The 13031-nt window shown below is 41.7% G+C and overlaps 1 protein-coding gene across 1 annotated transcript in view; it reads left to right on the plus strand.

Moving 5' to 3' along the window:
• The first annotated feature begins 676 nt into the window (after window positions 1–676).
• Window positions 677–13031, plus strand: part of AMOTL1 (angiomotin like 1) — a 129088-nt gene continuing 116733 nt past the window's right edge. The window contains exon 1 of the mRNA XM_036426252.2: window positions 677–816. The gene's annotated coding sequence lies outside the window, so the exon portion shown is untranslated. The remainder of the gene's footprint in view (window positions 817–13031) is intronic.

Genomic DNA, 13031 nt, shown 5'->3' on the forward strand with positions numbered 1-13031 from the left:
GTCACCTACTTGTCACCTTTGTATGCTTATCAATCCACCAGCTCAGGGAACTTTTTAGCAAGGTGACCATTTCCAGCTCCTTTAAGAAAAAAGTTTTTAAAAATTGATTTCAGAGAGGAAGGGAGAGGAAAAGATAGAAATATCAACGGTGAGAGAAAATCATTGATCGCCTGCTTCCTGTACACCCTACCCTGGGAATCAAGCCCACAACCCAGACTTGTGCCCTGGCTGGGAATGGAGCTGTGACCTCCCTGGTCATCAATTGGTGACAAACCACTGAGCCACACTGACCGGGCTATTTCCAGCTTCTTAATGCCCCCCTCCCATCCCCACTGAAATATACTAACTTCTTTTCTCTACCCTCCTTCCTGCAAAATTTCTACCCCTCAGGAATTTAAATACCTGTTTTCCCTTTCCTACGAGCTGTTTTCCAGACAATGGGATTTTTGAGAGACAATGATTCGGAGCCAGGGAAATAGTGTTTGATTTTTTTCTACCCCTGGTGCTGGGTAAGGTGATTGGTGCTTCAGGACTTTCGGAGGCTCTTTGAAAACAGGGCTAGTCAGGTTGCAGAGATTTACCTTCTGGGGTGTGAGCGTGTCTGGGCAGCGGCTGCATCATTTGGATGGAGTCATCGCCCGCTGATGAGGCAGAGTTGGCTCAGCCAGGGAGCACCCGGTGCTCTTTTCAACTCCAGGGCACCGGGGATGAAGTCACCTTTCTTCTTTTGAAACTGACAGACCCGTCCTGCGAGTCCCTGTCACTTCTGCGAGGACTAGCTTTTTCCTGCTGCCGGCCACCGGGACCTTCTCTCAGGTAAGCAAGCTCTGGTTTCCTGGGTTTTCACCCAAGAAAGCTTTATTTTTAGGGTGTCTCTGGGTCAAGGTGGAGTCAGGTCCAGGGACTCCGGATTGGGTGAGGAGGCCGGTGGGTTCCCAGGCATCTGTTGTCCCCTGGGGGAGCCGGGGGGGCCCCGGCTGGATGAGGAGCACCCCACGCAGCTCTGCGCCAAAGTGGCGGGTGCTCCCCGTGGGCAGGGAGCTCTAATCCGAGCTTGGTTTCGGTGCCTGGGCTGAGAGTTGTGTAATAGGCACATTGGTGAGGCACCTACAGGAGGATTCCTTTGGGTTGGGACTCTTATCCCCTTTGCCTTCCTGAGCACTGGCTTTGTGTTTCGGTAGAAGTCTTGTAGGATCTCAAGACAAAAGCTGATGCGCGGGAAGGCAGCAGTTCTTCCAAGAGCCTCTATTTTCTCATTCACTGACAGGAATGCTTCCATCTTCCTCAGAGTGGAGGAGACAAAGGGGCTCCCGCTTCCTGCCCTGACATGCAGGCACCTGTGTAAACAACGCTGTCCTGCAGTGGAGGGGGTGGGGGGCAGGAGGGTGCAAACACATCTGTGTGCCTGTCTTAGCTTCTAAGAAAACGAACGTGTGTGTGTGTGTGTGTGTGTGTGTGTGTGTGTGTGTGTGTTTATGTACAGGCAGACCTGTGGCCTGAGGAATCACTAAAATCTCCCCGCAACACTTTCAATGGCTTACATGAGTCACTGTCCCTGACTGAATCAGACATCTCTTATTAGCTGTGGAGGCTCAATAAAGACATCTTGGTTATGGCGGAGGCGCCGACTGGGTGATAAATGGCTTTTGGAGAGAGTTGAACCACCGTGAAGTGAAAACATTGAGAATTGCAAAAGCCTTTTATTGCCTGAGACACAACACTACTACACATAGTATTTGGTATGTTCCTTTTTAAATATATATATATATATATATATATATATATATATATATATATATACACAATCTGATTTTAGAGAGGAAGGGAGAGGGAGAAAGAGTTAGGAACATCAATTATGAAGGCCGAAACTGGTTTGGCTCAGTGGATAGAACGTTGGCATGCAGACTGAAAGGTTTCGGGTTTGATTCTGGTCAAGGGCATGTACTTTGGTTGTGGGCACATCTCCAGTAGGGGGTGTGCAAGAGGCAGCTGATCAATGTTTCTCTCTCATCAATGTTTCTAACTCTCTATCCCTCTCTTTTCCTCTCTATAAAAAATCAATAAAATATATATTTTTTAAAAGAAACATCAATTATGAGAGAGAATCATCAATCAGTTGCTTCCCCACTGATCCTGCAACCTGGGCATGTGACCTGACCATAAATCAAACCATGACCTACTGCTTATAGATTGATGCTCACCCATTGAGCCACACTGGCCAGGTGGTATGTTCATTTTTAACCTCTGAAGGGAGTAAGAATCTAGTTAAATAAAATATGATGTTTTGTTATAAATGCAATTGCATACTGACTGCCAGCGCCTGCTGACACGTTCACCTCTCTCTTGGCGCATCCAAAGTTTATCCTTACCTGAATCTGCCCCCCATTTTGTGTCCCTAGCTCAGCGAAAAGCATCTGGTTGTCCATTTCTGGAAGCACATTTCTGGACTTCACCCTTGACCTATCCTTCGTCCTCACATTCCCACACCCAATTTGACAACACATCCAACAGATTCTGCCTCTCCTATTATCTCTCAAATCCATGCATTCTTTCAGCTCCCTGGCTGTTTCCTTAGTTTAACAAGCCCTTATCATCTTCCAGGATTCCCACACAGGCTTCCTCTCTTCAACCTTCCCATCCTGGTACAGCCAGATGATTCTACAGTGAGTGTTCAGCACTTGCACAAACAAATCATTCATTAGTCTGGAGATTATGTCTTCTTAATAACCCTCAAAAAATTTCACATCGCTCCACTCCACTACCACCACCTTCGTCCAACCTACTAATGCTCTTTGCCTTAGTTATTGCAACAACCTTGTAGCTGACCTCCCTGGTATCAGGCTCACTTCCTTCCCGGCATATTTTAAATTTCTTATCTTCCCAAACTTGGAAAGGGCATTTTTTTTTTTTAAACAAGAGAAGTACTTGAAACAACTGTTCCCCTCTTGGGATTAGAAACATCAGCTTTTTTATGACTCTTGTAGATCCTTCCAGGAGGGAGGCAGAGAGAAAGGGGGTAGGTGAGGGTGGGTGCATAAAGATCAGGCCTTGGAGCCATGCAGGTCTGCATTTGAACCCCAGCTTCTACATAGCCTTGACCTGACTGCTGAACCTTTTTGAGACACATTTATCTGTTTTGTGAGGTGTAAATAATAATGCTGATGTCACTGGGCAAACACAAGGGTTAAATTAGAAGATTGAGGGAAGGCTCTGGAACATAGCAATTAAGAATTTTTACTTCCTTTCCTTCTTTCCTTCCCTTTTAAGGCTTATAATCTCTCACCATCATATATCTTGTAAGCAGTCATGTGTACGTACATGTATAATTACCTGTTTTCAGCACGGTAGGAAGAAGGAGTGGCAACAAAACACAGAACTCTCTTAAGGAATTTGTCATTTACTTAGGGAAGTAAAGCAAATATAAATAGTATAAAAACATCTATAAAACAAGCATTCTGCAATTGTCATGTGTACAGCACCAGATAAGCTTGAATACACAGATTGTGAATACCCGCAGGCAGAGGGGAAGTAGATCTATATCAAGGAAATTTTAGATTTAGGGTTTTTGCTGACTTAAAATTCATTGACCTCTCTGAGGTTGAAATAAAACTTCCCGGAAAGCTTTATACTTAATAGTCATTTAAGGACATATGGATTAGTGTTTAAGTGACTTCATTCATTCAATCATTCATTCACCAAGTATTTATCAAGGGCCTACTCTGTACCAGGTTCTATGTTACACCATTTCTTTGCTACTCTTCCATGGGACATGGATGATAGCTCTCCTCCTCTTGAGATAGGGCTAGCTCTAGGGACTTGTTTGACCAACGGCATAAGAAGTCAGTGACATTTGGGGACGCCCATGGCTAGGTTCTAAGAAGCTTTGCTGCTTCCTCTTGGCTCACTCATTCTGGGCTGGGAGTCAACCACCATATAAATTCATGTGCTGGCAACCTGGCTCTCCAGGGATGGGGGTGGGGAGAGAAGAGAAAAACCCTGATTTGCAGGGTTTGTTCATTTTCATGGTGAAAATACTCCCTTTCACTATGGCCGATTTTCAGCTCCCAAAGCGGCAGCACTGAGCGCAGGGTTGGAAAGAAACACGCAGAATCAGCGCTGACATATTGGTACAAGCCAACCCCAGTGCCCGACCACTAATTACCCGGAGACCACCAAGCTGTGAGGAGCCCATGCTAGCTGGGTGGGGCGGCTCCATGCAGAGAAGCCCAGGCTGCCCAGGCTTTCCAGCCATTCAGAAGTTGGCCCCAGGGAGGAAGCCTTCCAGTGACTCAGGACGCAGCCCCTGACCTCAGCTGTGTGAGAGCCCCGGAGTGAGGCCTGCTCGCCTCTGCCCGGGCAGCCCGCAGACTGGGAGATAACAGTGTGTGCTATCGTTTGGAGGTAGTTCATTTCCCAACAGTAGATAACTGGGAGGAAGTGGTAATCTTGCTTACTCTGAGGCCAGCCTCGATCAAGCCCCCAGGGGGTGCGGAGGAGTAGAGAAATCTGTCCAGAGTCCTTTGTCCTTGAATATTCTCAGGCCTTAGACCACTAAAGGAAGGAAATTTTTTTGTTTTAAATATATGATAAAGAGGCTCGATTACTTTACTAACTAGCTTTACTCTTATAACTAAATCGGTGGAGGGGGGGAAAAATATTCACACACATACACACACACACACACACACACACACACACACACACACACTTTTCTCTCATCATCTCCCAACTCTTATCCTAACTATTCACACTAAGCTCTGCAGGAAGATGTCCATTATCTGTCCTTCCAATGCTGCTCTGTCCTCCACGTGGAATTTTTCTGGGAAAGCAGGCAGAGCAGAAAAAATATGAAGTCAAATGTCCAGAGCCCTGAGGTCTGGTGGAAAGCTACTGAGAAAGCCTGTAAAAGAGCAGCAAACAGGAGGATTTAAGACAAGCTTTAGGGAAGACACGTGGAATAGTGGTTAGAGCCTGAATTTAGAAATCAGATGACCTGGGATGCAATATGGATTCTGACATGTTCTGCTTGGCTGACCTTGGAAAGTATCTAGACACCTCTCTTCTCAATTTCTTCCACTTCAAAATCTGGATAATAATGACATCTCACAAAGTTCTCATGAAGATGAAATGAGATATTTGTGAGTGCTTAGCATAGTGGCTATCACACTGTGCTGAATGAATAGCAGTCACCAGTAGTAGTAGTGATAGAGTTGGTGTCACACTAATGGTACTTTTGCCACAAATTCCAAAGCCACAGGCTCCCTGGCAAGCCTAGAGCTCCAATCAATCACCCTCTAGGTGCCCAAGATGTGTTCAATTAATATTCAAATCAAACCAAATATCTATATGTGAATACTGATTCTACTGACATTTTTTTCTCTTGTTTTCTTCCAAACATATATTCAGGTGCTAAGAAAGCATAACTATGCATTATTTTCTCTATATCTTTTTGTAGCTTAATTATTTAATTAATTAATTTTAATTATCTTTAATGTTGAAAGTATTATAGATGCCTCCTTTTCCCCCCATTAACCCCCTCCACCCTGCACCTGCCCCCTGAAGCCTTCACTGCACTATTGTCTGTGTCCATGGGTTATGCATAAATATATATAAATATAAATTCTTTAGTTAATCTCTCCCTGTACCACCACTCCCCTCCCCCACCCCTTCCCTCTGAGATTTATCAGTCTGTTCCCTGCTTCTGTGCCTCTGGATCTATTTTGTTGATCATTTTATTTTGTTCATTAGAGTCCACAGATAAGTGAGATTATATGATAGTTGTCTTTCTCTGACTGGCTTATTTTGCTTAACATACTACTCTCCACGTCCCTCCATACTGTAAATCCCCTATATCTTAAACAATATGAACTAAGACCATTTTCCAACTTCTTATAAGTCCTCTTATCTTCTACTGTGTAGCAGGTAGTTGAGTAGATTAGTGCTCAAAACATATTAACTATTATTACTATTTTTTAAAATTCTATTTAAGGAGAAATTAAAGTTGGGTGACTTTACCCAGGGAGGTCCAGAAATATCAGATTCCCCTGTTTATATATGCCATCACTTTGGTAAGGTAGTCAAGGGGAAAGGTAACAGAATTCTTGAGAGAAAAATGTGTTATGTTCTCCTATTTTATTTATATTTTGCTAATAAGAGTTACTGAAACTTCCATTATGAACTGACATTCATTATACTTGTCTCATTAAATTTGTGGTTGGTCTAGTCATATTTTAAACAAAGAGTAATGCAAACTTTCTGACTATTAAAGAAAAACTGATTCATGTACTCATTTGTGACTATGTGTATATTTGAATGCAATTTTTATCATGTTAACTTTATTAAACTATCCGCACAACCACGGTACTAAACGATATGAATACCACAAGGCTCTCTTTACTATCCCTTTATATCCAACCCTTCCTTAATCTTTTGAGGTCATTAATCTGTTGTCCATCTATATAATTTTATTTCATGAATGTTTACAAATGGAGTCATACAGTATTTACGTGCATGAGATCTACTTTTATCACAGCCTAATTTTTTTAGACCCATCCAAGTATGTATCAATAGTTGGTTCTTTTTTATTGCTGGGTAGTATGTACCACAGTTTGTTTAATTATTCACCCATTTACCCACTGGAGAAGAAAGGCTATCACAAATAAAGCTGCTTGAGCATGTATCTGTATGCAAATTTCTTCAGGAACATAAATTGTCATTTCTCTGGGATAAATGTCCAAGAGTTTTAAAAGGAAGTGCCAAATTGTTTTTCTAGAGTGTTCATTACCTTTTGCAATGCATGAGTGATAGAGTTTCTCTGCATCCTTGTAACAGTTTGATGTCATCACTATTTTTTTACTTAGCCATTCTGGTAGCTGGGAGATGATATCTTGTGATTTTTATATTTGCATTTCCCTAATGGTTTCTGGTATTTGGTCATTTTTCATATATTTATTTACCTTCTATATATCTTCTTTAGTGAAATGTTTGTTAATGTATTTTGCCCATTTTATAATTGGATAGTCAGTTTTTTAAGGTTGAGTTTTGCTAGTTCTTTATATATTCTAGATGCACATCCTTTTTCAGATGTATAATTTACAAATATTTTCTCCCACTCTATAAATTTTTGCTTCATCCTCTAATAGGATCTTTCACAGAGCAAGAGTTTTAAATTTTGATAAAATTCAATTAATCCATTTTCCCTTGTATGGATTGTTCTTTTATTTATTTATTTATTTATTTTTTAAGAACTCTATGGTTTTACATTTAAATCTGTAATCCGTTTTGAGATCCTTTTTATATGAGGTGTCAGGTTTAGGTTGAAGTTCATTTCCTTGCCTTTGCATGCCCAGTTGCTCTAGCACTATTTGATAAAAAGGCTAGCTCTTCTTCATTGAATTGGTTTTGAAGCTCTGTCAAAAATAAATTGAGTATATTTATATGGCTCTACCTCTGGGTTTTCCATACTATTCCATTAACCCATGTGCCTCTCCTTCTGACAGTACCACACCATCTAGATTACTCTATATGCTATATAGAAGCCACATAATAAACCACACGGCAGGCAGAGTGATTCCTCCCATGTTGGTGTTCTTTCTCAGAATTGCTTTGGCCACCCTCAGGCCTTTCACTGTCCATATACATTTTCTAAAATGCTTGTCTTTGCCTACAAAAACCCTGCTGGGATTTTGATAGAAATCCTGTTAAACATTAGTTTAATTTGAAGAGATGACATCTTTGCTATGTAGTGTCTTCTAATCCTCAAATATGAGAAATTCCTGCTATTATTCAGGTTTTCTTTCATCAGCATTTTGTGATGTTCAGCATAAAAGCCCTGCACATATTTTTCTAGGTTTATAGTTAAGTATTTTATTTGAAACAATTGAAAATGGTATTGCATTGTTAAATTTCATTTTTCATGTATAAATTTAGTATATAAAAATACAATTATTTTTTTCTATTATTTACTACCCAGTTTTGTTGAGGTCTGATTGAAAAATAAGCATTGTGTATATTTAAAGTGTACATCCTGCAGCTTGATATACACATGCATTATAAAGTGATTATCATAATCAAGCTAATTAACATATTCATCAGCTCACATAGTTACTATTTGTATGTGGATTTGTGTGCTGAGAACATTTGAGAGAGCTTACTGAAGATCTTATTCTTTTAACAAATTCCAGGTATATAAAGCATTATTATTAACTGTAGACACAGGCTACAGAATTTAGGACTCTAGAATTTACTCATCTTGTAGCTGAAAGTTTGTACCCTTTGACCAATATCTCCCCGAAATAGAATTAATAATTTGTTTATTGATATTAAATCCTGTAATTGTGCTGAATTCATCTATTCTAGTTTTCTTGTAGATTCATTAGGATTTTCTATATAGACCATCCTGTCATGTAAAAATAGATATAATTTTAATTTTCACTTTCTATTCTGTCTTTAATTTCCTTTTCTTGCCTTATTGTGCTGGCTAGAATTTTCAAAAATATGTTGAAGTAGAGTGGTGAAAAGATACCATTATATACTTGAAATTTGCTAAAAGAGGAAGAATATTGTTATTTATTAATCAATTCATATATTATTTTCATATATATTTTACTAATTTTCTTTCATCTTTGACACTTCTATTATAGAGAAAGGGTGAATAGCAATATTAAAATATTTTGCATTTTAATTTTATAATACTATATTATACATACTATTTTGACCTGTGATTTTTTGCATTAATGTAATTACCACACGAATATTTCTTCTAATTAATTTCATTTCAGTGTGCATGAATCTGTGCACCAGGCCACTAGTTATAAAGTAAAAATAATTTTAAATGAGTAAATTATTTAATAGTCTTAAAATAGAAAAGACCTTCTCAAGCATGATACTAAACTATACAGAAAAAGATTGACACATACAATTACATGAAATATTGATGAAAACAGTATAAACAAAATCAAAATACAAATGTTATATGGAAAAATAATTTACATAGTGTATATAATATAGCAAAATATGTTTTCTTAAACTTTAAGTAGTACACTCAACAAGAAAAATAAATTGAGTAGAAATGGGCCAAGCACATGAATAGCCTCTTCAGAAGGAATACAAATGGCTTATAAACAAAACAAGAGAAAATGAGCTTCCAAATATAGAAACACAAATTAAAAGTGGGAAAACTTTCTTCTTACTTAAAAAATTACAAGAATAAATATGCATTGTAAAAATGGTTTAAAAAACACACACACACATAAAGGATATGATATTAAGTATTTCCTTCAAAGCCTTATCATACTCCCAGGCTTGAAATTGTCCTCTTTCCCTAGCTGTATTAAAAGTTTGCTATTTCTCCCAGTCCTTTCTCTCTGTGATTAGAAGTGTGTGTGTGTATAGTATGTAATGCTTCTGCTAGAAACCCAAGCCTATAATAAGTGCATATTCTGTGTATCGGTTGTATATCACTTTTGCAATTTCTATTGTGGTTGCTCACTTGGGGAGTTTTTAAAAGTATATATTTTATTGATTTTTTACAAAGAGGAAGGGAAAAGGATAGTGAGTTAGAAACATTGATGGGAAAGAAACATCGATCAGCTGCCTCTTGCACACCTCCGTACCTGGGGATGTGCCCACAACCAAGGTACATGCCCTTGACCATAATTGAACCTGGGACCCTTCAGGCTGCAGGCCGAGGCTCTTCCACTGAGCCAAACTGGTTAGGGAGCTTTAAAGAAATGCAGATGGCAAGAGCCCTGCCCTAGATTTCAGTGTGTGGGAGTGGGCCTGGGCACCGGCATATTTTGAAAATGCCCAGGTGGCTCTAATGTGCAGTCACGCTGAGAACCGCCACTGCAGATGATGTGAGGCTTCAAAGAGTCCCCAGAAGGCCACCGTGATGAGGTCTTTTCAGAATGATTACTTAGGAATGCAACCCAAAGTGATCCATCACTCCTCTGCAGGGCTCACTGTTGGCATGGGACTGACTGTAAACAGAGTCCGGAGGGGAGAGGTGGAAAAGACCTTTTCTCAAAAGTGTGTGAAAGCTTCCCTCTCTGTGGTGGGCCTTTGTGTTGAGAGCCAGGCTCCCCCAGTACACAAGGGATTCTTATAATCTGGTCATGACCACAAGAGATACAGGAATCTCATGGAAAACCAGAAACAGCAAAACAGCTGTTCCTCCGGAGCCCATGCTGTGGTTGGTCCTGAAAGGTTCCAGCGGAGCTCCGGGAACCGGGGAGGCTATTTAGAGACCTTCCCACAGGAGGCTTTCCAAACCCTTCCATCTGGAGGCTTGCTCTGTTCAAATAAAGTGGCTTTTGGAAGGCTGATCTGGAAAACAGACTGAAGAGGAACCTGAGGAAGGCTGAGGATTGACTGGAGCCCAGTATTACTACTGCTCGTTCTGCTCCTGGTGTGTCTTCTTCCCATGCTTCTCCCCATCAGAGAATGGATTCTGCCTCTGAATTCCTGACAGTGGACGTGGCGGGCCCACCTGGTCCACAGGGTCTGTCCCTAGTTAGGTGGGAGTTTCCACACCAGGTGACTGCATCAGTGGATGGAATGGTTCAGAGTCATGCTCCCACTCTTGGTCAGTTGGGCCAGAGAGAGGTCTCAGGGAGGAGTGGGTGCATAAAGCTGCCTTAGGCCTGAAGAAGGAAGGCGTGGGTAAGGCAGTTTCTCTTAGAATGAGAGTGGATGGTACATCCACCACGATTAACCTGTCCAGTGGACCACCAAGTCAGCCCTTGAATTGGAGGGTGGTTCTCAATGGGGTGTGAAACTGCCTAAATTCAAGGAACAATTCTAAGGGAAAACCTGTCAGGAATGCATAGATGGCCCTCTCACACTGAACGTCTCCAGAGGTCTTTTCTGGCTCTCTGAATTTGGACTTTCAAAAGAAGTCAGCAGCCTAGGACTGTGGTCAGCAAACTGTGGCTCTCAAGCCCCTTGATTGTGGCTCTTCCACAAACTATCATGGTCTGGGCGAGTCTATTTTGAAGAAGTGGCTTTAGAAGAAGTTTAAGTTTAAAAAATTTGGCTCTCGAAAGAAATTTCAGTCGTTGTACTGTTGATATTTGGCTATCTGTTGACTACTGAGTTTGCCGACCACTGGCTAGGAGGTCAGGAGAATGGAATTCATTTTCTCTTGGGATTTGATCTGTTCTAAGTGGCTAATGTGCACTTGAGGTGTGGCTACTACAGAATGCCATGTGCTGTGAGTGAAAATACACACCAGGTTTTAAAGCATTGGTGTAAGGAAAAAAATCTAACATCCTCATTACTCATTTTTATATTAATTTTCATATCAAAATACTACTTTGGATATAGTGGATTAAATAAAATATATTATTAAAATTACTCTCACCTGTATTTCTTTTTTAAAATGATTCCTGTTGCTCATACTATCTTTCCAGTGGGCAGCTGGGCTAGATGGTGACCGATCTTCCCCCTGCACAGGTGTGGCTGTAAGATCTCAGTGTGAACAACAGCCCTTGGCTGTGGGACCCACGTCAATATCCTATTCTTGGTTCCTAATCAGCGCTGTGGCCCTTTATCTCATCCTGGCTCTTTGTCTCTTTGCCTCATAGGCTGCCGCCCAGCTCCTTGTCTCAGATAGAACCACTTAATCCTCTCCTGTGGTTTCCCAACATTCCACACGCAGGCAGCCTGTCCTCGGTTCTGCCCCAGCACGTCCTTACAGGACTTTCCTCTGCCTCTTCGCCTGTTATTCTGTCTGCCTAGTTTCCCTGCCCCCCCCCCCCCTTCCTTTCTAGCACTGGCATGTGGCACATTTTTTGGTGTTTGGACTCTTACCCATTTTTCACAGGCCTTTTTCTGGGGCAGGGTGCTCTAGCCAGCAGCTTTCCTTTGGGGACAAATGGCTGCTTCCCAATGCCTGGTCACAGTTCATCCTGTTTCCCCATGGAATGACGTTTGCAGGTGGGACTCTCACTTCTAGAAGTGTATCTACTTTAAGAGTTAATAATGAGGATCATAAAAACAATGGCTATTGCCATTTATGGAGTTGTATCACTGGCCAGGGTCTATACTAGGTATATTATAGATCTTTGCATTTAATCCTTACAACAACCCCACAATAGGGTGTATTGTGATCCCCTATTATAGATAGGCTCAGCATTATATGCCTTGCTCACAGATCACTGCTAAGAAATGGTGGATCTGGAATTTAAATCTACATCTGTTCCCAAAATCTTTGCTGTTACCCACCACATTTAAACTGCCTCCCACATGCTGTGTCACCTCCCAAGTTGAGCAACTCCAAGTTGCAATTCAATGCTGCAGAGCAGGTGATATCTATAAGCAAATTTGCTAAATGATAACAGTGCTATGCATTGTGCACTGTTTTGATGATTGTCTGTTGCATTTGATAATCACAAAACTCTGTTAAGGATGGAATAAAGGGTATTATGAGCCCTATTTTACCCACTAGAAAAACTGAGCTCCTGGGAGATGAAGTGATTTATCCAAGGTCATAAGTTAAGAAATGATCCCAAGTCAGGTAAGAATCCAGTTTTAATTTTATATATATTATATATTAGAGGCCCAGTGCACAAAATTCATTCATGGGGGGGGGGGGTTTTGTCCCCTCAACCCAACCTGCACCCTCTCTAATCTGGGACCCCTCAGGAATTGTCTGATTGCTAGTTTAGGCCCAATCCCTCTCACAATTCTGGACAGCTAGCTCCTAATTGCTCACCTGCCTGCCTGCCTAGTTGCCCCTAACCTCCCCCTCCCCCCACTGGCCTGATCACCCTTCACTGCTTCTGTGTGCTGGCCTGATTGTCCCTAACTGCCCCCTGATGCCAGCCTGGTCGCTCCCAACTGCCCCCCTCTGCTGGCCTGGTCACCCCTAACTGCCTCCCCCCCATCTGGTCGCCCCAATTGCACCCTCCTCCCCCGTTGGCCTAGTTGCTGCCTAGTTGCCTCTTACTGCCCCCCGCCCCCCTGCTGACCTGGTTGCCCCTCATAGCCTCCCCCCACCCCCCCCTCTCGGCCAGCCTGGTCGCTCCATG

Source organism: Pipistrellus kuhlii, unplaced genomic scaffold, assembly GCF_014108245.1.
Source record: "Pipistrellus kuhlii isolate mPipKuh1 unplaced genomic scaffold, mPipKuh1.p scaffold_m20_p_9, whole genome shotgun sequence".
Classification (NCBI taxonomy): Eukaryota; Metazoa; Chordata; class Mammalia; order Chiroptera; family Vespertilionidae; genus Pipistrellus; species Pipistrellus kuhlii.